Source organism: Bubalus bubalis, chromosome 4 (genome assembly GCF_019923935.1).
Source record: "Bubalus bubalis isolate 160015118507 breed Murrah chromosome 4, NDDB_SH_1, whole genome shotgun sequence".
NCBI classification, from domain to species: domain Eukaryota; kingdom Metazoa; phylum Chordata; class Mammalia; order Artiodactyla; family Bovidae; genus Bubalus; species Bubalus bubalis.
Genome location: NC_059160.1, coordinates 4,906,182 through 4,930,807, shown reverse-complemented (window position 1 = coordinate 4,930,807; position 24,626 = coordinate 4,906,182). Strand labels below are relative to the sequence as shown.

At 57.9% G+C, this 24,626-nt stretch overlaps 1 protein-coding gene across 5 annotated transcripts in view; it reads right to left on the bottom strand.

Moving 5' to 3' along the window:
* Positions 1-24,626, bottom strand: part of SHISAL1 (shisa like 1) — a 139,415-nt gene that overhangs the window by 75,513 nt on the left and 39,276 nt on the right. The window contains exon 1 of one of the 5 annotated variants that reach the window (XM_044940787.2): positions 5,842-5,955. The exons of 1 other annotated variant lie outside the window; for it this stretch is intronic. The gene's annotated coding sequence lies outside the window, so the exon portion shown is untranslated. Of the gene's footprint in view, positions 1-2,861; positions 2,944-3,538; positions 3,607-3,633; positions 3,919-5,841; positions 5,956-24,626 lie in introns of those variants that run through there. 3 more of the 5 variants (XM_025282711.3, XM_044940788.2, XM_025282710.3) reach the window with 3 other exon arrangements.

Genomic DNA, 24,626 nt, shown 5'->3' with positions numbered 1-24,626 from the left:
TAGTGCACAGTGGGCCTCTGGGCTTTCACGGTCAAAGGCAATCCCATTGCTGTTCAGGCAAATCCTTATCCTTGTGACAGTGAAGTCTGTCACAGACTCACTCAGGCAGTTGGAGCTGCCAGATCTGGTGGCCACTTGCTACTTTCCCCTCCCAGCAGCAGCCAAGGGCCAGGCCAGGAAGCGGTCCTCTCCCACCATGTGGCCGGGAAGCAGACCCCTCTTGTTCTTCCAAACCTCCCTCTGCCCACCCCAATCACAGGCTCCACCCACAGACCATGGACCAGTCCAAGGGCTGAACCTGACCATCCCTCCCTCCTCCCACTACCTAACCCACACCCAGGATGGGCGGCGGTGGCAGTGACCTGCTCTCCTGTCCTAGCCCTGCTCCAACTGCACCATCTCCCCCTGCTCCCTAGTCCTCTGAGCCCCGCCCACCTGTCCACAGGATGCCTCCCTCCCAGCTGTGTGTCCACATCTGTGCCCCTGGAGGGGCTCTGCCGGGAAAATACCACTGCTCCTCTCTTCTGGCTGATTCATGCCTGCCTGCCTTTCAGACCGGGTGCCCCCAGCCGTGAAGCCACCGCAGGGTCTCTGGGCAGATTCTCCCCACTTGCATCCCCCCTACTCAGCCTCCCCCCCGCTCTGGGGAAGCCCGCCCTCACTCCCCACTGGCTTCTCCGGGCGAGTTTCCCTTGGAGCCGCCAAGGGCAGAGCTGCTGCCCTCCAGCAGCAGACGTGGGGGCTCGCTGAATTTGGCTGAAGAAGAGGAGTGAGGGGAGGAGGAATGATGGGTGGCATCCTCAGCTTCCTTGGGACCTTGCTCTCTCTCTCACTCACAAAGGTCTGAGCAGCGCTGGCCCTGCCCCCACTCAGCCTGTCCAGTCCAGCTGCCCCCGATAAGCTCCAGGCTGGTGGCCTGGGAGCGGCGGGGTGGGACACACATGCACACACACACACCCCCCACACGGCTCAGAGCCAATCTCCCCGCTCCCAACTTCCCCTGCCAGTCCCATACCTCCCAGACGCCGAGACAGAGCGGAGAATTCAGTGTGATGTTTCAGCTTGAGCCTCGAGGGGTGGGGGCTGCCTGGCCGCAGTGAACTTTCCAGCCACCTCCTGCCCCACACTCAGCCCCCGGCCTGGACAGGCACAGACCACAGCCTCTCTGGGGGAGGCGATTCGTGCTCAGGGACATGTTCCGCCCTGAGCGGACACCGGCCTAGGGGGTGGTGGGGGACAGATCCCAGTCCCGGGCGACACTGACCAGCATGGTTACGCTCCTGGCTGGCCCCAAGGACTAGGGCTGGGCGGCCAGCTTCCCTGCCACCTTCAGCCCACCTGGCAGGTGAGGGAACAGGGGGTGACGGAGGAGCTCCCTTTAGCCTGATCTGAAGGCAACTTACTGGCTCACCCGTATTTCCATAGCAGCCCAGAGTGAAATTCGTGGGATGCCAGTGACTAAAGACACACTGGGGTCCAGGCCCTCATTCCACACTAAGAAATAGGCCCAGAGCAGGACAGGCGCCTGCCCAGGGTCACACAGTCAGAACTCATAGGGCTTTCTCGGTGTGACCTCACAGCAACCTTCAGAGGTGGGCATGGTGCCCGTGCTACTTTACAAGATGGGGAAACAGGGGCTCAGAGGGGTCAAACGCCTTGCTCAAGGTCACACAGTGGCAGGGAGAGAGGGGTGGAGGCCTCCGGCTGTGATTCCTGGGGCAAGGCACCTTTCCCTCTTCCCATCCCGGCCTGGGCTTGCCTGGGCAGGAGCAGCAGGCGCTAAGACAAAGGATCAGAGAGGTCAGGAGAGGCACAGTAGACACAGGCACGCTGGCAGATTATATAAGTCGCCTTCCCAGCCCCACTGCCCCAGGGGTGCTGGCTGGGGAAGCCGCACAAGGCACCAGACCCAGGAGGTCGGGCCTGGCCCACCAGCCAGCATCGGCTCTCTCTGAAGAGATGACAGTTGGAGGCGCCAGGACACACTGGCTTCTCTTCCTCCTTTCTGGTTTCCTCTGGCTGAGTAACAAATACTAACACTGATAATGATAATAATAATTAGAATAAATATAACCTGAAGACGCTCGGGGTCTCGTTGCCATGGCAACCGTTGGCGCTAAAGCGCTTCGGAGGCCGCCGCCAGGCCACCCGGCCCCCGGGCGCGGAATCAATATTGATTCGGCCCCAGGAGGCGGCGGCGGCTCCTCCACTGGGACCACGCGGCGGGTGGCGAGCGAGGGACACGCACTTGGAGAGGCCTTAGTGATTGCCCGCGCCGCCCAGCCGGGACCCTCGGAACCGGTCGGGTCCCCAGCCTGCCTCCAGAACCCTGCCCGGCGCGCACGGGGCTCCGGGTTCGCCCAGTTCCCGCACTGGTCCTCGGACGCCGGTCCCCGCCTCGGACGCGAATGCCGGTCCCAGCGGCCGCGTCCCTGCATGGTGCGCCCTGGACTGCTTCTCGGACCCGGCCCAGGTCCTCTCCAAGGTTCAGCGACCCCGACCTTGGTGAGCCCTGGCGCGGACCCCAATGCCAAGGCGCCGGCTGTCCGACGCGTCTCCCACCCCCAGACTCTTCCCCGGGCGTCCCCGGTCCCCTTTCCACAGCACCCCGGATCCCTCGATGCTCCGAACTTGCCTCTCCCAGGGCGCCCACCTCTCCCCGCCCGCCTCGGGCGCCCGACCCCCTTCTCGCGGAGCCAGGGAGCCGAAGATCCGCGCCCACCCCCCCACAATTCGCCGGGACCCTCCTACTCCACGAGCTCCGCTCCGACCCCTCTCGGCAGCTGCGCTTGGACCCCACGGCCCAGCGCGCCCCTCCCCCGCGCGGCCCCAGCCCGGCCCGCCCCCGGGGCGCCGCTCACCTCCTGCCCGCCGCCCGCTCGCTCTTCGCTGCGCCGCGGGGAGTCGGCGCCCGCGGGGCTGAGCCGCCTGCCGGGGCGCCGGGGCGCCGGGCCGCCCACGCCCCCGCGGTGCCCCCGCCGCCGCCGCAACAGTTGTCCCGGCTCCGGGGGGCTCCGGGGCCAGCGCCGGGAAGGCGGCCGCTCTTAGGAGCGCGGGGCGCGGGCGCGGGCTCGGGCTGGGGCTCCGGCTCGCGGACCGGCCGCCGGCCGCATGCCCCGCCGCGCGCCCGCCCGCCGGCTACTGGGCAGCCCGAGCCGCCCGCCCGCCCGCCGGCCCGGAGCCCCGCGCCGCGCCCGCCGCCGCCGCCGCCGCGCTCATGCTCGCCGGCCCTGCGCTCGCCGCCGCCGCCGCCGCCGCTGTGCCCACTTCACTCTTTGCCGCTCGCCGCTCGCCCTCTGCTGCCCCCTCTCCCGGCTCGCGGCGCCCCGCGCTCCCGCCCAGCGCTCGCGGCTCCCTTCTCTCTCTCTCTCTCCCCCTGTTTTTCCTTTCGCAATCTCGCTTCCTCCCCGCGCTCGCCCTCGCCCCGGCCGTGTGTCTCTGCGTCTCTTCCCTTTCGCGACCTCCTCTTTCTTTTCTGCTCCCCCCTTTCTCACTGTTTGCTCCCCTCCTCCCCCCTTCCTGTCTGCTGTCCCCTTACCGCTCTCCTCCCGCTTTCTTTCCCTTCTGTTCCTTTCCTTTCTTCCTTCCTCCTCCGGCACCCCATCGCCGTCTCCCCAGCCCCGCCACACTCACCTGCCTCCTTTCTGGCCGCTCCCCAGCCCTCGGGCCGGCGCAGCTGTTGTAGGGGGGCGGGCGAGGGGCACGCCAGCCCCGCTCCGGCCACCTGGCTGCTGGCCGGGCGGCCCCTCCAGCCTCCCCTCCTCCGGCGGCCGGCCGCTGGAGGGCCCCACCTGCCGCGCGCCTCCCGCTGCGGGTGCTGAGCCAGACATCCCTTCCAGGCGGCCCCTCCTCCAGAAGTGATCAGGGCCGGGGTCAGGCTGAGGTGGCCCCTGGCAGGGTCAGACTCGGGCCGGAGACTCCTTCGCAGCAGACCAGATCTGGCCAGTTTCCAATGAGGAAAACCCCGACTTCCTCGGGCCTTCGTGAGGACGGCGTGGGCTCCCCGCCCCTGTTCCAAACCCCCCTTCTCTCCACTTCTCCTCCCCAGCAGCCACCCCCTCCCCCGTTTCATCCCTCACCTGCAGACCGGGGCCAGACTGAGCCAACCTCACTAAGCCCCGGTTTCCCCCCCTGGCCCTGGCCCAGTGACCTCTGGGGGGTAAAGCTGGTCGTGTAGGGGCCACTGCAGCCTCTTCCAGGGCCGGGCAGCGGGCTGGCAGTGAGGCTGGCTCACTGACTGGTGGATCAGGGAGGGACAGTGCCCGGGAGGCAGGGGGACCTCACCCCTGCAAACCCCATGTCCGCGGTGTCACCGGCTCTGGCTCCATTTTTACAGACATTGGGTGCACCTCTCCAGAAACCAGGCAGAGCCCGTCACACACCTTGACTTATTCCTCACCACAGTGCTGGGTCTTGGCTTCCCCATTTTACAAGTGAGGCAGTTGAGGCTCAGAGAGGTTAGGGCAACTGCCCTGAGCCACACAGCTGCAAAAGGACAGGACCAGGGCTCCAGCCTAGATTCCCCACCACCACCACCCACCCCTGACTTCCAAGCCCAGATTCCACACCTTTGACAGCTTTCTTCTCTAAACAGGTCACAGCATCATCTCGAAACATTTTAAAGATTAAATGAGGCAGGATATTTCACGCACTTTGCCCAGCTCCTGTAAACCCTCCCAAGGAGGAGGACCATGGGATGATGGAAACGAAGGAGCAAAGAGGTTACAAAACTGGCTGACGGCCCGGTGCTGGACAGGTGGCAGGGGGACTCAGGTTGAGAGGTAGCTGTTCCCTGTGCTGGGCTGGGCTGCCTTCGGTGTGCGTCCAGGGCCCTGCACCTTCGTTTCCCTACAGGTCAGGCTCCCTAACAAAGCCACTTCACCTCCCTGAGCCTCAGTTTCCTCACCTATGAAATGGAAATCATTCTACCCCTGCAAAGAGTCATCATGGGATTAAATGAGAGGCTGCATCAATAGTCCTGTTGATTATCCCAAACAAGTGAGTGCCGTCATCTATATCAGCGGCCCTTCTGACCTTCCAGAAAATGGCAGAGTGGCCAGAAAGATGCGTGGGTTTTGGAACTGGTCAGACTTGGAGTTGACTCTCAGCTTGACCATTTACCAACTGTGTGCCCACAGGCAAGGTCACTTTTCCCCAGTCCTGGGCACTGGTTTCCCGAGGCTGTGATAACTAACATCCATGAACCTGGTGGCTTAAAACAGCGTATCTTTATATTCTCACAGTTCTGGAGGCCGGAAATCTCCAAATCACTGTCACGGGCTGAAAGTGTGGGCTGCCCCCTGGGAGGTCCCCCGGAGCGCTCTTCCACTCCCTAGTGGCTGCTGGCACCCTTGGCTCGTGGCCCCGTCAAGCCAAGCATCTTCCCACCTGGCTGCCCCGTCTCCATGTGGCTGCTCCTCTGTGTGTGTCTGAGCCCCCCACCCCTGCTCCTCTGTGATTGCATTTAGGGCCCACAGATAATCCAGGATAAGCTCCCATCTCAAGATCCTGACCTTAATCGCATATCTGAAGCCCCTTTCTTCCCGTCCTATCTACGGTAAGGTACTCAGGTTCCAGGGATTCTTCGGAGGCTATCTTTGGGGTGGGGGGGAGGGCGCAGAACTTTCAGCTTCTCACACGCTGTGCATGGAAGCAGGACAGAGCAGACTCTTGGGACCTCTGGGGGAATCATGTGAGACCCATAAGAATACTGGCCTATATGGACCCATTCAACAAATATTTTTGTATTTCCACTCTGGGCGGGGCTGGGGGAGAAATGAAGGGGGCTGGGCTTTGCCGGCAATGACCCCAACCCCGCTACCCACATTTCTGAGCACCTACTGTGAGTCGAGTTGGGCGGGTGCTCCACTCCTCGCCTCGCCTTTAATCCCGGCCCTATTTACTATTTCTCTGTCTTCGGGAGGCCTGCTCCCCCGCAAACGCTGCTCACCCGGGCGGGCGGCCTGGCGGATGACTCACGCTTCTCGCTCTCCACCGAGAGAGCAGCCTTTTCAAAGGGCTGGCTGGGGAGGGAGCTAAATTTAAAGCCAGGCTTCCCGAGAAGATCACCTGCCACGTCAAAATTGCTGCTGTTTAATTAGAAGTGGGGCGTCGTGGGGGGGGGGGGGGCGCGGCCGAGGTCCGGGCCGGTGGCCCCTCTGGGAAGCGGGGAGGGAGGCACGCGGAGGCTGAGCCCCTGGGGTGGGCGGGGGGAGGAGCCGCGACCAGCCGCACGCTGGCTCTGCCGTCATCCCACACCTCCCTAGGAAGCAGCCCCCCGGCCGGCCCAAGGACCCCAGAGTCCTTCCGCCTCCCTCCTCCTCAGGCTCCGACTCAAGATCTTAGGCTTCTAATCCCCCACTTCCTAAATTCCAGACGTGAGGAACTGGGGCTCTCCCTGACCAAGTCATCCGGCCAAGCTGGGGTCCGAACTGCGGGCCTGGCTTGGGGGCCACTTGGTCCCTCAAGGAAGTGGGTGGAGGTGGTGGGCAAGGTGTTCAACTCTTTGAGCCTGTTTCCTTCTCAATCCAAGGAGGCTGGAGCCCCCAGGCCGGGGCCTGCCTACCACGGGAAGGCAGTAACAGCCCTTTTCCCTGGGAGGAGACGAGGCCCTAGGAGGAGCCTGCCCTCGGGCGCTCTCCTGCTGCCCCGTCCTGCCCCTTGGAGGCACCAGGGCTGTGTCCCTGCCATCTTTATGCCCTTGCTGCTCCCACTCTCCCAGCTGGCTCTGGGAGTCATGGGTGGTGGCAAAGTCCCAGGCTCCTTGTGGCTGCAGGGCGGGGTCACATGGACAGCCGGGCATCCCCGTGATGAGGAACACCAGGTCTGGAGCGGGGTGCTGAGCTGGGAGCCCCTGAGGGCCTGGGTCATGCTCACAGCATGAGTTTGCTCTTCTGTAAGATGCTGTGAGTTTTGATTTTCCCAGGCCAGGCACATAGTAGGTGCTCAGTGTGTGGAAGCCTCTGCCATTGTTCAGTCGCTAAGTCGTGTCTGACTCCTTGTGGCCCCATAGACTGCAGCACGTCGGGCTTCCCTGCCCTTCACCATCTCCAGGAGTTTGCTCAAACTCATATCCATGGAGCTGGGGATGCCATCCAACCATCTCATCCTCTGTTGCCCAGTTCTCCTCCGGCCCTCAATCTTTCCCAGCATCAGGGTCTTTTCCAAGACCCCACCATAACTGCCACGGCTGAGTGTTCTTCTCGAGACTTGTGAGAACAGTCAGTCATCTGGTTCAGAGGCCTTCCTAACGCCAGACACGCTGTACTGATGCCAAGTTATGCCAGGCAAGGGGGTATAAACTCGCCGGGGCCTCCCCGCTGCCTCCCTCCTGGGCCACAGGGTGTGACACAGTTTCTCCCCTGGCGCTGGCAGGAGGTCTGGCAGAACCATTCACAGCCCTCCTAGCCAAGAGGAAACAGGGCTTCTGTTTTCTTTGAAAAAGCACTTGGCAGACCCAGTTCCAAGAGGGACTCATCGCCTTCCCCTGGGTGTTACTCCGCTATGGCCAAGGGGATTTGCAGATGTAATTAATGTTATTAATCAGCTGATTAAGAAGATCAGGAGATAAGGAGATTGTCTGGTGTGTCTAAGCCAGTCACAGGAGCTCTTTAAAAGTAGAACTCTTAAAGAGTGAGTTTTCTCTGCTGTCAGCAGAAGAGGACGTAAAAAAAGGGGAGACAGTGACATGCTGAGATGGAGGGGTCTCGGCAGGGAGGTGAGAGCAGCCCCCAGCCAACACCCAGGATGAAACGGGGGCCTCAGTCCTGCAATTGCCAGGAGCTGCACTCTGCCAGCACCATGAAGGAGCCTGGAGTCTCCCCAGATCCTCCCCCAAGAGCCCAGCTCCTGAGACCTTAAGCAGAGAACTCCCTGAGTCCGCCCTGACTCTGCCCCCATGGAACTGTGAGATAACACAGGGGCGCAGTTTTAAGCTGCTAAATTTTTTTACACAACCACAGAGAAGCCAACTGGCCCAGCAGCCACTTGTATCAAAATTCCTTAATTTCTAGGGGATAAAGATCTTTACCTTCTTGATTAACAGGTAAAGAGGTAAAGACTCCCACCCAAACCCTCGGGGCCCTCACCCCCACCCCACCCGTACCCTTGGAGGCATCAGCTTGTGTGAACGAGACAGAATCCATCCGTGCATCTGTCCTGGGTTCAGTTCTGCTGCAGCTGGTGGCTCCCGTGGCCTCACTGTGTCTTGCCAGACTCTCAGACCCAGTGTGCAAATGATGAGAATTAATGTGATGCAAATCGGTAGGTTGAGCCAAGCACCGAACTGGAGGCCCAATTTCCACACAGCCCAGCCCTCCTCATGGGCAGCCCCTGAATAATAATAACAACAACAGTGATAATCAAGATAATTAGCGTATGCAGAGTCTCTCAGTCCCGTTTCCTCCACACTCACTTATACCTCAAAAAACCGCAGGAGTGGGACAGGGAGCACCCTCATCTTGGAGAGGTAGGGAGGGGGCCCAGGTAGGTCGTGTAATAGACCTGAGGTCACACAGCTTGTGAGAGGCCATCCTGGGACAGAAATCTGAGGTCTCCAGCTCTTTCTACTGCCCTGGCAGCCCCTTCTCAGAAGTCTCTGTCTAGGGGGTGGGGTGGGGGCTTTGTTCTAAAGATTCACTTCAGTTCAGTTCAGTTGCTCAGTTGTGTCTGAGTCTTTGCAACCCCATGGACTGCAGCACACCAGGCCTCCCTGTCCATCACCAACTCCCAGAGTTTACTCTAACTCACGTCCATTGAGTTGGTGATGCCATCCAACCATTTCATCCTCTGTTGTCCCCTTCTCCAGCATCAGGGTCTTTTCAAATGAGTCAGTTCTTTGCATCAGGTGGCCAAAGTATTGGAGTTTCAGCTTCAGCATCAGTCCTTCCAATGAATATTCAGGACTGATCTCCTTTAAGATGGACTGGTTGGATCTCCTTGCAGTCCAAGGGACTCTCAAGAGTCTTCTCCAACACCGCAGTTCAAAAGCATAAATTCTTCGGCGCTCAGCTTTCTTTATAGTCCAACTCTCACATCCATACATGACCACTGGAAAAACCATAGCTTTGACTAGACAGACCTTTGTTGGCAAAGTAATGTCTCTGCTTTTTAATAGGCTGTCTATGTTGGTCATAGCTTTTCTTCCAAGGAGCAAAGATTAGTCATTTTAAATCCCGCAGGGCGGGACAAGGCAGCTTAGACCATGATAGATTTTGTAGCAGTGAAGCCGTGGGCGAGTCACCTAACCTCTCTGGAACGAGGATCTACCTTTTCTCCCACTTTCTGGGTGCTCTGTGGCCCCCGCTGTCACTCTGGTGGTCTCCTTGAACCCTCATGGCCACCCCAGGACTTGCTTCTAGTCATTCCTTTTGACAGATAGGCCCAGGGAGGTTAAGAGGGTCATGCAACTAGGAAACAGCATAGCTGGGATTTGAGCCTGGGTCTTTCCCTGCCCTGTCCCTGCCATGACCTCGATGCAAGGAGGAGCAGAGTAGAGGGCCCTGGGCTGGGAGCACGTCCTGGCTCCGCTTCCCAGGCCTCAGTTTCCCCACCTGCTCTGTTCTTGCTGCCGGCCAGGCCTCTTGGGCTCAGGGAGGGTGAGGCCCTGGCTGGTCAGCCCAGGGCTGGCTTCTCGCACTTGAGCCCAGCTGTTGGGAGGCAGGTTGTCCGGGGTTTGACAGCTCAGGCCCGGCAGCCAGGCTTGGAATTTCAAACTTCTTTGATTCTTCTGAGCAGCCTCTCGCAATGTTATAAATGATCTGGCCCCACCTCACAGAGGGACCTTTGTTATTGCAAAATCTCATGTTTCCACAGAGCCCAGGGAAAAAAAGGAGCCTTTGGTGGTGGGTTCCAGCATCTGTCTGCACTCTGTTCTGGTGAGGATCCCGGCCGTGGGGATGCTGGCCCCAGCTTGGCCGCAGAGCGGACACCATGGCCCTGGCCAGGTAGCCCCGCCTGTCTGGCCACCTGCCAGCCGTGGCCTGTTCACCAGTCAACATCTGTGATGAATCAGAACCTCTGAACAGCTACTCAGGGGCTTGGTGGGGAGTATGAAGTTTGGGGGGCGGTGCCTTCAGCCACAGACTAGGGCAGCCCACAGCCCCTGTCCAAGGGCTCCCCTGGCTAACCCTGGCTCTATTGGAAGAGGGGAAAGGACAGGAGACTCCAGCTTTCAGAGTCTGGATTCATGCACCATATGCCAGGACTGGGGCTTTGCAAACATTTTCTCCTATATCCCACCAGCACCCCCCAAAGCAAGGCACTATTATTTTTGCCTCATTTCAACTGAGGGTAGGGAGGATTAGAGAGGTTAAGTACCTTGCCCAGGGTCACACAGCAGGTGAGTGGCAGCTGCTGCCTGCCCTGTGTTAGATTACCAAGTTCAGAATGCTTTATACTATTTGCATCACTTTCTTGATCAGAGAAAATGTGGCCCCGTTTTGGTGTCCAGGAGATAGATGCCTTTGTCTCAGTCCTCCTAGATCCAGAGCACATGAGGGGCCAGGCCCTCTGCAGTCAGCCTTGCTCACATATTGCTCTAAGACCTTCTCAGAGCACCATGCCTGGTTTTGGAGCCCAGCCAAAGAGGATATGGGCTGCTTTCCACCCCCAGAGCATCATGGGAATATCCTGGGGTGCTGCCTGCAGAGATGGAACCTCAGAACAATGGCTTGCTGGAGCAAGCTTCCAAGGTCAGCAGCATGAGCCCAAATTGCAGATGAGGAAACTGAGGCCCAGAAAGACCCAGTGACTTGCCCAAGGTCCCCTAGCATATGAAGCCTTCTTGCCGCCTTAACATCCTATCTTAGTGTGAAAATTACAAAATAAGCCCCCAGCTTTGGAGTCAGACTTGGGTCTGCCTTGCATCAGAAGAAGTCACCTTCCCTCTCTGAGCCTCAGTATCCTCATCTTTGAAATGGGGACAACAATTCCTGCCTTCTTTCAGGGACTCTAATAAATGGTGTCTGGCACACAGCAGGGCCTCTACTTGGCTCTCCTCATCTCTACCCCACTAGTAGCTGATAGCTGTAGGCTGGTATTTACTGATTATTATAATAGACACCAGGCCTTAAGCACCTGTCGTGTATTCCTCATGACACTGGGGCTCTGGGTCTTCAGCTGTAAAAATAAGCACAACCAGTGGCTTCGAGCCTCGTGCCGGGTCCTGTTCTGTGCATCTGACAAGCCTCATATGGCCTAATATGACGCAGACTAAAATCACGCCCATCTCACAGACCCATAAACTGAAGTCGGAAGTAACTTACCCAAGACTCCTGAAACCCAGGTCTGCCTGATCCCAGAGCCCAGCTCTCAAACCCAGGCCAGAATCTCTGGTCAGAGAAGCCGAGGTCACCTCTTCCACCCATAAAGGATGAGGGGATCCCCGAGCAGGCTAGGGGAGGAAAGAGGACTCGGGGTCCTCATCAGGTGCAGCAGGGAGCGGGGCTGGATGTGGGTGGGCAACCGCTGCAGCTTGCAGCCTCCTGGTACCTCCCCAGAGGTGGAGTCCACAGGGCTGATGCTCCACACACACGCTTGGCCAAGGCCCCACCCTGGGACCCGGAACCTGGCAGTCAGAGCAGGATGCGGTCAGTGCCGTGGACACAGGGACCCATCTGTGTGGGCACTCTGCCCTTGACCACGCCTTTGCCGGTCACCAGGCATTTTGGCTTCATCAGGCAGGGCCCCAAGAACCCTCCACTTCCAGCCCCTGAGGCGCTCCTGCTGGTATTCACCGGCGCTGCCGGCCCCAGCCTTTCTGTCTCCTGCCTGGACAGTACTACAGTGTGCAGTGGCCAGCAGTCGCCCCGACTCGATTCCCCCACCTAGTGGACCACCCTCCAGTGGGAGCCAAAGAGATCCACACGGAACTCAGGCCCGACAGCAGCACCCTCCTGCTTAAGGCCCTTTGCTGGCTTCCGCCTTCCTTCCGGATGAAGTCTGCCTTCCACTGGCCAGCGAGCTCCATCTCCTGCCTCAAGGCCACCCTAGACTTGCTCGGCCCTCCTCTTTTCCTGAATCGATGGTGCTCTCAGGCCTCCAGATCCCAGCTCTCTCTGTTTCCTCTTCCTGGACTGTCCCTCTTGGCTTCTTTTCATCTTGAGGACCCAGGTCATCTATCTCCTCTTCCCGGAAGCCTCCTCTGAGCCAGGTGGATCCCTCCGTCCGTCACAGCTCTGGTCACACTGAGCTTCTGTCTGTGCTTCTGTCACCACCGGGAGCTCCCCGAGGGCTGGTCTGGGTCTGACCTGCTCCAGGACGCCCACACTGCCCACCACCGGGCCTGGCCCGGAGCAGGCCTCGGTATGAGAAGTAGCATAAGTGGTTCTCATAGGCCCAGCCCAGGAGCCAGGAGCGGTTGACGCCCCTTCCAGCGCCCGCCGGGACACCGGGTGCACAAGCCGGCCTCGTTGGCAACTTGGCACCAATATTTTATTAATAAGCACATTTGGCACTTGCCTTGTACCTTTCATCCTCAGCTCTCTGAGCGCCTCCCCAGCTTTAATTAATTCTCCCCACACCCCAAATAAGCTGCTCTTCCCACGGCAGATAATGATGTGTGAAGCTCCTTTCTGTAAAGGTGCCGTGAGTCATTCCAGGGTGTAATTAGAACCCTCTCTTCCCTGTCTCCTGGGCGCTTCCCAGTTCTGCTCCTCCCTCCCTGGGGCTGGCAGGTGGACCCAAAACCTTCAGGATGGAATGCTTATTTATTACTGTTATGATAAAGCCATGCAAGAGCTTGCTGTCTCAACAGCTTAGATGTGTCATAAGAAAAAAATGACAAGATAATTTTTGCAGAGGTGAGAGGCAACCAGAGGGGCGGTGGGTGGAGTGGAGCACATTGGAGCCTGATTTGTGCAAGCTGGCTGGTGAGCTGGTTTTGGGGAGGGCCCTGAGAAATCAGTTCTAGGCAACTCTCCTTCCTCCAGGAAGACTCCCCTGATAAGTCCACACAGATTGGCCTTTTCTGCGTCATTCTGGCCTTTAGAGCAAAGACTCATGTTTTGGTAGGTGATTGCTCTGTGTGGGCTTTCCCTTCCCAATGACACTGAGAGTCCTTGTGGAGGATTCATGGTTCCATGTCTTCTCATCCTGAGAAATGAACAGAGGACTGGGCATTCAGTGACAAGTACTTGTGACTGTGTGGGGGAACGTGGGAATGGGGGAAAAGCTGGATGGATGAATGGAGAGATCGATAGATGGGTATATAACGGGTGGGTGGGTGGATGGGTGGATAGATGATTGATGGATGGGTGGGTAGGTGGATGGATGGAGAGATAGATGATGGATGGATGGATGGGTGGATGGATGGAGAGATAGATGATGGATGGATGGGTGGGTAGGTGGGTGGATGATGGGTGAACAGGCTCATGGAAAGATGAATATGCAGGAAGATATTTGGCTAGAGGGAGAGCTTCATGGATAAATGAATGAAGTGGGGGTTGATGGATAGATGGATAAGAGAATGATGGATGGATGAGGGATAGATGTGCGGCTAGATGGGTTAACAGGTGATGATGGCTGGGCGTGTCTTTGGATGGACAATAACAACAGTAATAATATTCTACCCAGAGCTAATTTTTGTTGAGGGTCCAGGCACTCTTCCAAGCATCTGTTCCAAGTATATTCATTAAGTAATTTAATGTTGGTAACCATCATTAGAGGAGACTGCACGCTGGATTGGGAGATGACGGATGCCTGGGTGTGTGTTTTGGTGGGCACACAGATGGGTAGGTGCCTGGCTGGTGTGTGTTTGTGACGGAGAGCTGGACAGGTACTTGGTCAAGCGGATGGGGTGCTGGCTGGGCAGGAAGATGAGGCGGAGGGAGTAGTAGACGAGAGATCAAGTTTAAAGGGAAGAGCTTGGATACTTCATTTGTTTCCACCCCATTCCCTCCACACCCGCCTCCGGAACCTGGCATCATCCTTGGCTGCCGTCTTACCCCTCACCCCCCCAACTCTCAGAGCTCCAGCTGTTTACACTCCTGACAGCCCTGGCTGGATTTGGTCCTGAGTCCCCTTAGCTGTCCTGGGCCCTTCTGTGTCCCCTCCACGTGGCAGCCAAGAGGATCTCACCAAAACACAGCCCCAAGTCCTCCTCTGGCCCCAGTGCCCGTGGACACCCAGCCTTTCACGTCAGCACCTGCAGACTTGCTAAAGGGCCCGGTTTCCTCCCACAGGTGCCTTCAGGCTCCTGAGCCCATTGCTCACACGATGCCCCTTCTGGAAGGCCAGACCCCACTGTCCACCTCGGGGCCCAGGGAAATCTCTTTTCTCCAGGGTCTCCCGTCTCTGCCCGCCCATCTTCAAGTCAGCACAGAGGTCCCTGTGGGAGGTGACCCCCAGCTTCACCAGGGCCGGACTCCTCGTGCGTAAGACCAGGATTCTTGCCAGTGGGGTTGTCACCAGGATTGATGAGATGTGGCCGTGCTCATTATGCCAAGCTGACCGCACTGTGCTCACAAACAATCAACTACAGTTATTATTAATAAAGTGTCTGCCTTCCCCCACCAGACAGTACATATTTCTCAAAAATAAGATCGGGGCTGGTGCACGGACTAGTCAGCTCATGCAAAAAATATTGCTGGAGCTTCTCCCGTGTGCCAGGCACTGTCTGGGTGCTGAGATGATACCACCGTAGTAGGTGGCTACGGGCATCCCAGGCCTTGGGGTCTTGGCACCTTCTGGGGAGTGATGACCGGTGACAGAATCGTGTGCCCACTAAACAAGAGAGAACCCAGGTTCCCACCTGGCCACTCGCCCTGGCCTGTTCTTGGGACCAGAAGTGGCCCTTGCCTCCCGGAGCAGGGCAGGCCCTCTGTCTGCATGTCTGAATCTGAGTCACTTCTCTCTCAGGGACAACAGGGTGACCTTGCTTGTGGGTCCCGAGCAGCTAAGAATAGCCTGGAAACCCGAGCAGCCTGCTGCCCTCCCACTCCGTGTGTGTGCGGTGTTGGGGGGCGCAGGGCACGTCCTGTCTCCCCCCATGGGGAGGCCAGCTGCCGCTGGCATCCTTGGGGCACAGCTGAGCCCGGCCAGCTGTTTGGGAGGAGAGGAGCGAGAGGGAGGGGGCAGTTTCCATCTTCGAAAGTGCCAAGCCAGCACACGGCTGCAGTCCCGGGGGTCCACCTGGAGCCTGGGAAGGTGTTTGAATCCTGGCTTGGCCACTTACTTGTGGGTGACCTTCAGCACCTGTCCTCTGGTCTCTGTTTCCCAGGTGAGGATCCTGTCGTGCCCCACCTCCACCGTCCAGCTTTGCTGAGAGCACACTCCTGCCTTGGCTTCCCCTGAGTCCATGTGAATAGTCAGGAGCCTCCAGCAGCTCAGAGCCTTGCTCTGGAGCCCAATAGCCTGCGGCAAACCCCAGCCACTCACAGACTGTGTGACCTCAGACCACTCACCTGACCTCTCCCAGCCCATTTTCCCCACCATGAGATGGAGGTAATGGGCCATCTCACCTGCCCATCTGTCTACCCACCAGAACACACATTCAGACATCCCTCATCTCCCAATCCATCTTGCAATCTCCTTTAATGATACAAGCATTAAGTTGGTGCGTGCATGTGTGTGTATGTGCTAAGTCATTTCAGTCGTGTCCGACTCTTTGTGATCCTATGGACTGTAGCCTGCCAGACTCCTCTGTCCATGGGACTCTCCAGGCAAGAGTGCTGGAGTGTGTTGCCATGCCTCTACATTAGTTAACAAATATACTTGGAACAAATGCTTGAAAGAGTGCCTGGAACCTCAATAAAAATTAGCTCTGGGTAGAATATTATGACTCTTGCTATTGTCCAGCTGAAGACCCACCCACCCATCATCACATGCCACAGCGCTGTGAAGGGAGATATGCACGCAAAATGACACATAGTAGGTACTTCTAGAGCACATAGTAGGTGCTGGTGCTGGTGTCGTGCGTCTTTGTGGACAGAGCTGGGCGTGGTGACTGGCACAGGAAGTGACCTCTGGAGACCAAGCTGGGAAGGAGACGAAATGGACGCACTGTGTGTGTTTCTGGCAGCAAGGGCAGGGTAGGGGGTGGTGCCTGGGACTGGCAGGGAGACCATTTGAGCAGGTTTGGATAGAGGAACAGCCTCAACTCTCAGAATGAAAGAGAGAGAATAGGCTGTCCCCTCAAGTGGAGAGTTCCCCATTCTGAGAGGCAGTCAAGTATAGTCTGGTTCCCAGAGATGCTGCAACAGCAGCTCACATGGACGTGGACAGTATCTACGCTGGGGCTCCATGACACGGGGATGTATCTGGATCTGGGGCCGGTAGAGACAGACTGTGTAGCCTGGGAGGGAAGGTGCTGCTGTCCCGCAGCTTCCAGTGGTAGCTCTCTGGGCTGCCCACCTCCCAGCCCTGGTGCTGCACCTTCCCAAGCAGCCGCAGATGAGCAGACGGCTTCCTCCTCCCGGGGACACTCCGGAGGTGAGGGCACAGGTGTCCGCCTGCCCCCTCCGTGTCCTTGCCCTGCAGCTCAGGGCGTTTTCCCAAAGCCGCTGACCCGTGTGCTCTTCGGCCTCCTCCAGACAGCATCCATGCCCAGCGGCCTCAGGGGTATTTTACACAATCAGTATAATGAGAGCCAGTTTCTGCATTAGGGTCTCAGCTTAAAACCCTCCCACCGTGGCCTGGAGTGATCCTTCGTTCATTCCACAAGGCTACTGTGCTGACTGCTGAAAGCAGGGACTGCTCCACCTGGAGAGAAGGTGTCAGGGAGGCGGCGATTCCTGGTTATATTCATAACTGGGCCCCTTCCTCCCTCTCTCGTCCCTCTGTGGGCCGTCAAGTCCCAGGTCTGGGCCTAAATCTCTCCTGAACATCAAACCCGCATCAGCAGGTGCTCAGGCCCCGGGTCTGCAGGCAGGCCCGAGGAGGGACTCTGTCCCGCTGCCCCAAACCCACCCGCTTCTGTGGCCCTGGGCTCCCTCCTGCCCTCCAGTCAGATGCCCTTCCCAGGCTCTGTGGATCCCACCTCTGAACCATTGCTGGAGTCTGTCCGCTTCTGGCCACAACAACCCCACTAAAACGCCACCGTCCCTCTCGCCTGGACAACTGACAAGTGCAGCAGCGGCCTGGGGTCAGCCTCTCCCCACCCCCCCCCATCAGCTAGTGTCACAGACCGGTGTCCATCCAGCACTTGCGATGGACAAATAAAGCTGAAGTTCTCAGCAGCGTGTCAACGGGGTTATCAGTGAGGTGGTTCCCCAGACATAGAAATGAGCAGGGACCCTTCTCGGGCGCCCCAGTCAGACCAGAACAGAGGGAGACTGGAAGGACAAGTAGCTCCTGTCCTACTTCAAGTCCCCAAGGGGGAGGGGCTGCTGCCCCCACCTCCAGCCTGGGGAACCAGTTGGAGGGTCTGTCCTGTGCCATTGGAGCCTCGGTGCCCGGGGGGTCCCCTCCAGGAGAGACCAGGAGAGAGGGTGGGGCTGGACATCGTGGTGCCCCCATGGCTGTCCTGGTGAAGGTGCCTGTCAGAGCCTGCCTAGGAGAACAAGGGACCCCAGCAGAGAGGCTTCTAGGCGTGGACCTCAGAGAAGCAGGAGCTGGCGTGGGGAGCAGCTGCAGCCCAGAGCCGGCGATTGCATTTGGGAAGCCTCCGTGGTGGAGGTGCCTTGCTGGTGTGCAGAGGACCAAAGAGGGGAGACAGGTGGCAGCTGGGGTGGCGTTGTGTTAGGGGCCCAAAGAGCCAGCAGTTCAGCTGACTCGCTTCCTCGCTCCAGGAAAAATCTGACTGTCTGGGGGTCCCCTCCCCTCTCATCCACAGATGGAGCGACCCTGGTTTCTGGCCCAGACTGTGAAGCCATGTAGCCAGGCTGGTGGGGCTCGCTGCCCTGCCCATCGAGGTGGGATGTGTGGGGCCCCGGACTTCCTCCTGCCTGGGCCTGAGTCTCAGAGGACCCAGAGGTGCCTGTGTTGACCTGCAGACACGTGAACTGACTCTGGAGGTTTCTAGATGGTGGGCTGGGCTGGGGCAGCATCCCTTTCCAGCCCGGAGTCTGGCCTCCAGTGTCTCAGGCACGGGATTGAGTGAGGCAGAGCGGAAGGAGGATTTGAGCCTCTGAAAGCATCCCTTGCTTAAAGCGAAATCCCTGTTCGTGGTGACCAGGTGGTCCCCCACCCCCATGCCCTCTGCCTCCCAACAGGTGTGCAGCAGGTACGTACGTGTCCACCTGTCCCTTCGAGAACTCGGCAGAGCCAATCAGCAATAACCGCAATTAGACGCACACCCTCCACAGCCCCATGGCGCCCAGAGCAAAGCTGGCTCACAGTAACTTCCCCGCTGGGCACTGGTCCTGGGACCACACAGCAACGCTGCTCACCTCCTTCAAATCCTTCCTGAAACGTCAGCTCTCCAGTGAGCCCTCAGGGGTCTCACTGCCCGTCCCCCCCTGAAGATTCCCTTTCTCGGTCTGGTTTCTGTTTTCTCTGCCCCATACCATGGCCGAAGCGCCTCCTGTGTGCTCTGTCCCTTTGCTCTGTCGTTACACATGCCCCTTTGATCCGGCGGTTCCACCACCCAGGAGCCAGGCTCACTATCTGCTTGCCTTCCACTATTCCCCCGAGGGCCCAGCACACAGTAGGCCCTCAGCAAAAATCTGCCGAATGAACGAACCAACCAGGATTCTGTGGAGACATCCAGCAGAACACGGGTGGGTATCTGGGCCGGCTGCTCTCCACCACGCAAGTATTTTTAAAATATTTTTGTTTCATTTATCAGAAAATCAAGGCGGTGTCAAGCTCAGTAATACATCTAAATTGGTTGATTAAAGCGCAAGGAAGAAAATGGTACTTTGTGGCAATTAAACAGAAGCCACGGGAAGATTTAGAAATATTGTGATCCCTGGTGAGGTTTTTGCAAATGGGGTTTCTATTCATAGCGAGGCCGTCATCATCTTATTTCATTATATCTGGGGGCTTTCTTCACTGCTCTTCCCCTGGGTTTCTTGATATTGTTATATAAAGTGCTTTCAATCATGGAAATCATGCACTGTTTGTTCTTGCCGGCTTGGGAGCCAGGCCTGTTGCGTAGAGAGAGGTGGCCTGGGGGTCTTGATGCGGATGTTGCAGCTCCTCTTGCAACAGGTGGGGGTCAGAGGCTGAGTCCCGGGCCAGGGGCACACGAGGTAACCAACTCGCCTCTGAGGCTCCCGTCCCCCACCCTTCCCTGACTCCAGCAAGCACACTCCTGCCTCAGGACCTTTGCACTGGCCTGTCCTGCTTCCTGGACATTTCTGCTGTCCCCAGGTATCCCTGAGGCTGGTTTCCTCCTTCCTGCCTGCCTTGGTGGAAATGTCAGTTTTGAGAGGAGGCCTCTCTAGAGCACCCCTCACCTCTGAAGCTTCCCACTTGCCTTCTCAGCTTCTTTTTCCCTGGGACATTTATTGCCGTCTGCTATATGATACACGCACTTGCTTAACTGTAAGCAGTAAACAGACTCAAGTGTTCTTTAGGTGGGTGGGGGCTCCGATCTGGGGGCTGAGGGAGAGGGACGGGCAGAGACCGTCCCAGGTTTCTGGGCTGAGGAGCGGGATGGGGGATGGATGGGGAACCAGAGGCACACTTCCCTGAGCAGCGGCTGGTGTCCCGGGCACAGTGGTGCCTGCAGAGCCCCCATGTGGCCCCTCCTCTGGCTGCCCTGTCCTCCAGGCCTACGTGGCACTCAGCCTGGCCTCCCTAACCCTGTGACTGGCCCCTGATTACCTGTAGCAACCGTTAGCTGCCCTTGGATTGCTGTTAACACATTGAACTGTTGTTGATAGTTTCCAGTCGCTAAGTTGTGTCTGACTCTGAGACCCCATGAACTGCAGCACGCCAGACTTCCCTGTCCTTCACCATCTCCCCGAGTTTGCTCAGACTCATGCCTACTGAGTCAATGATGCCATCCAACCATCTCATCCTCTGTCGCCCCTTTCTCCTCCTGCCCTCAGTCTCTCCCAGCACCAGGGTCTTTCCAGTACATTGAACTGAAATGAAAGTGAAAGTGAAAGTCACTTAGTCGTGTCTGACTCTTTGAGACCCTACGGACTATACAGTCCATAGAATTTTCCAGGCCAGAACACTGGAGTGGATAGCCTTTCCCTTCTCCAGGGGATCGTCCCAACCCATGGATCGAACCCAGGTCTCCCGCACTGCAGGCGGATTCTTTCCCAGCTGAGCCACCAGGGAAGCCCACTGTGAACTGTGTCCCTCCAAGATTTACGTGTTGACATCCCCACCCTCAGTGCCTAGACTGCGGCACTTTTTTTGGAAATAGGATTGTTGCAGATATGAGTAAGTTCAGATGAGGTCACAGTGGAGCCAGGTGAGCCCTGGTCCAGCGTGATCGATGCCGTTCTAGAAAGGGGACATTTGGAGACAGACACATGGGGAGAAGGCCATGTGAAGATGGGGGCAGACATGGGAGGCAGCGGCTCCAAGCCAGCGAACACCAAAGACAGCCAGGAACCCACAGAAGCTGAGAGAGGGGCTCAGGACAGATCACTCCTCAGAGCCTCGGAGGCAACCGGCCCTGCCCACACCTCGAGCTCCGATTCTGGCCTCCGGACTGTGAGCGCACGAATGTCCACTGCTTTGAGTTCCCAATCTGTGGTGCTTCACTCCAGCTGCCCCAGAACGCCGGTGGCACTGCCAAGCTCGAACTGCCCAGCCCCCGACCCTCACTCGGCGGCACCCTTGCAGCCCCACCCCGTCTGGAACTGTCTGTCTGGGAGCGACACCCTCGCTCATCAAGTAAAGAGGCAGCTGTCTGGCCCTTGTTCTGCCTTTGAAAAATTAGGATAATAATACCCACCTCCCATGGCTGTCACGAGCCTTCAGGAAAACGCAGCGGCAACACACCTGGTTCGTAGTAAGGTTCAGTCCTTTGTGGCGGCCGTGCTGCGGTTATTTTTATTATTGTTGTTATTAATAGTATGATTGTCATTGTCTGTCAGCTGCAGGATCTGAGCTAGTGTGAGGGGGGATCAGAGAGCCGGGCAGTGGGGCCTCTGCCCACCACCCTGGGGGGAGAGTAGGCCGCCTGCAGGACACAGCCGATGCTCGTTCACGCATTCAGCCCTTGTTGCAAGCTCTGTGTCCAGACACGTCTACACGTCCAGGGAGGGAGGTGCATCAGTGGTGGGTGAAATGCAGCAGGGCCTGGGCTCTGATGATAGCATCCAGATGGGCTGCGGGGGCCCAGGGGGCACCTGATCCAGCCCGGACAGGGTGGTAGATGCAGCAAAGGCTTCACAGTGTAAGTGACTTTGAAAAGGGCATCAGAGGAAGGGAATCTGCATATCCAGGCTCCCAGCTCCCACACCCGTGTGCTGTGTGGCCTTGGTCTGGCCCCTCACCTTCTCTGGGCTTCCATCTCCCTGCATGAAAAGCAAGCACCCGCCCCCTAGAAGAGCTTGGAGTAGTCACGTCTGCCGAGTCTCATGGCTGTTGGTGCTGTTTAGTTGCTCAGTCATGCCCAACTCTTTTTTGATCCCATGGACTGTAGCCCACCCGGCTCCTGTGTCCATGGGATTCTCCAGGCAAGAACACTGGAGTGGGTTCCATTTCCTTCTCCAAGTGATCTTCCCGACCCAGGGATCGAACCCACGTCTCCTGCTTGGCAGAAGGCTTCTTTACCACTGAGCCACTTAGGGAAGCCCTGAGTCTTGTGGAACCCAGCCCCTGTTCTCCAAAGCCAACCCAGCTAAGGACCCATACATATCTCCCTGGAGGCGCTTGAGCCCAGCAGGCTCAAGGCTGACATTTTGGCCAGTTCTGAGAGCCGCGTGCCTGCGGATAAGAAAAGAAACCTCTGGACAAACATCTAAAGCCTTTCGCGACCCCCTGCCCCGCTGTTCCAATTGAGGAGAAAACAAATAGCCGAATCTATCCTGCTGAAGACCCACACCCCGCTGGGCTGAGCCTGAACCATCCAATAAGTTCCCGGTTCCTTTATTCAATTTCAGCTCTGCAGCTGGCCACCTGCCTGTCCTTTTGAGTACTGAAATAGAGCGATAAACGGGAACGCCGGAGCTGGGCAGATGTCACTGTTTCTGAGAGTCGCCCCTCGCCTGCCACCTGGGATTTTGTTTTCTGTGTTGGAAGACGGTACCCTTAGTGACGCGGACTCTTTCTCTGCAGGCAGATTTAAGGCATCTTGTAAATGGGAGCCAGACATGGAAAAGGGAACTCCAGTTTGCTGAGCACCTGTTCCACTCAGAGAGCTGCCTTCTGCCCTCTGCGTGTGGTTTCTCTTCTCCCCATCCCTATTTTACAGATGTGAACTTCGGGGCTGGGCGCTGAGAGATGAGAGAGCCCGCCTGTGAGGGGAGCCAGTAGGGAAAGTCAGGGGCTCTGACTGTCAAGCTTGCTGGGGAACAAGACCCAGAGTAAGATTTTGAGGCTGAGCAACTTCAGGAGGATGGCCAGGCTGGGGGTGAGGGTGGAGGTGGCGGGGAGGAGGGGTCTAGGGGCGTGTGATCGAGAGAAACATTGCACTGGGCTCTGGCTAAAAATGGCAAGGAAGCCTTTATCCAAGGTTGCTGAGATAGAAGAGTGAGATTGAGCTCAATTTGTGGATCCAGCAAGGATCCACATAGCTGGGGAGGATTTAGAGCCAAGGAGCGAAGTGAGGGGGTCAGCGGTTGGAAAATTACCAAGAGGAACTTATTAGATCTCAAGGGTAGGGGAATTCTTGCTAAATTGTTCCAAAAGGGTGGTGCCTAAAGATTAAGGACTCAGATACCAAGGGGGCTGTGAGGGGTGAGTGTCCTTCCTGAAGTGGCTTAGCAGGCTTCTCAGCCGAAACTGGGCTTGGCAGCTCAAGGTCAAGCAGAAGAGGGCTCAGGAAGCCTGACGGAAGTTTGGTTCAGGAAGGAGTCTGCCATGTGGAAGTGGGGAGACCCTTAGGAGAAGGAGGTTGAGTGTGACTGTCCAGGCCTCCCTGGGGACTTGGCAGGGCTTGGAGATGCCCCAGGATGTGGCGAGGGGATGGCCAATGTCCGGGGCCAGGAGGAAGGCTGCTGGGGCTGTGCTTTGACCCTCTGTCTCAGTCCTCCGTCTACCAGGTGGGGCTCCTGGTGTGTCCTGAGAACACCCAGGGGCAGCAGCTGCACGTGAAAGGGGCCTGACAACCGTGAACCCTCCTCTGGATCCAGCACCCCAGAGCCTGGGGTTTGCACCCTGAGTTGCCACCTAGAGGCCCAATGCCTCCAGTGCGATTTGGGGCGAAGATTCCAACTGGGACAAAGACACATGTTCTTTGCTACTGCAGCTCCTGGGCCCGTGGGGCCGCCTCGTTAGGCTGTTTACAGCTGGCCGCTAGCTGGGACCATAAGCGGTGAGGAATTCGGGGCTGGAGCCAGCAGGGCTTGTCATTCTGCAAGGATGTGCACTCTCTGGGTATTTCTGGGGGCTGCAGTGATGGGCTAAGCTCCTGGCACCGATGGGGGCACAGGCAAAAGCACGTGGGGGCCAGATCACCCCCAAGGAGCCCTGCCAACCACCCTCGTGATTCAGCTCCAGGACAGCTGACGGCTTCGGGATTAACTTGAGTTCTGCCAGCAGACGCACTGAGGTCAGCTTCATCGCTCGGAGCGATAGTGGGCCCCAAACGGGAGGGGAGATGCAGCCGGCTCTTGGCTGCGTGTCCCCATGTGTGGCGACGTGCGCTGGCTCGCTGCCCGCTCCCAGAGAGAATGCGTTCCTCCCAGGCAGTGACCACGCCTGAGTCGCCCTCAGATTGGTCTGACCATCCCTGAGCAGCTGCGGAGCCAGGCAGGGGTGGGGCACTGCGGTGCCAAGATAAGTAGGTCCCAAGTTCTGTGTCCTCGAGCTCCTTCCAGGAGTGGGCCCCTGGCTGGCACGGGCGACCTGATATAAAGCAGTTGGCCATGTCACCATCCCTGAAGGCAGCTTGTGGGGAGTCCAGAACCTTCCCTGACCATTTTAAAGAGTGTTGTAGCACATGGAAAGCTGATGGGCTCTGGAAGGAGCCAGGCCCGAACCCACGTCCTGCTCAGCCTCCGGCTGGCTGTGTGACTGTGGACAAGTCACACTCTCTCCCACCTCAGTCTCCCCATTGGAGGCAGAAGTCTTGTTGTGGCTGAGGGGTAGGCGTTGCTGTTTTTACAGGGGTCACTGGGGTCATGGTCCATAAATTCTAGAATGATGATGAATCACCCATGCTATGGACTGAATGGTGTCCCCTCCCAAATGCGTGTGTTTAAGTCCTAACCCCCAGTACTTCAGGGAGTGACTGTATTTGGAGTCAGGGCATTTGAAGAGGGGATTAAGCTAACATGAGGTCATTAGGGTGGCCCCCTTCCCACAGGACTGGGGTCCTTATAAAGAGATGAGTAGACGCATGCAGAGCAATGACCATGTGAAGACACGGGGAGAGAGAGGAGGTCGAAAGGAACCTACTCTGAAACCTCAAACTTCAGGCCTCCAGGACTGAGGGGAAATAAAAGTCTGTTGCTTAGGCCACCAGGACTGTGGTGGACTCAGCAAATGACTCAGCCAGCACTGATGTCAGAGGAGTGAAATGAAGATCAGAGCCTCTCGGGCTTGAATCTACCCGCGCCCTGCTGCTACCTGCGTGGGACGTGGGTGGAGCCCCGGGTCTCTCAGGGCTGACCTGA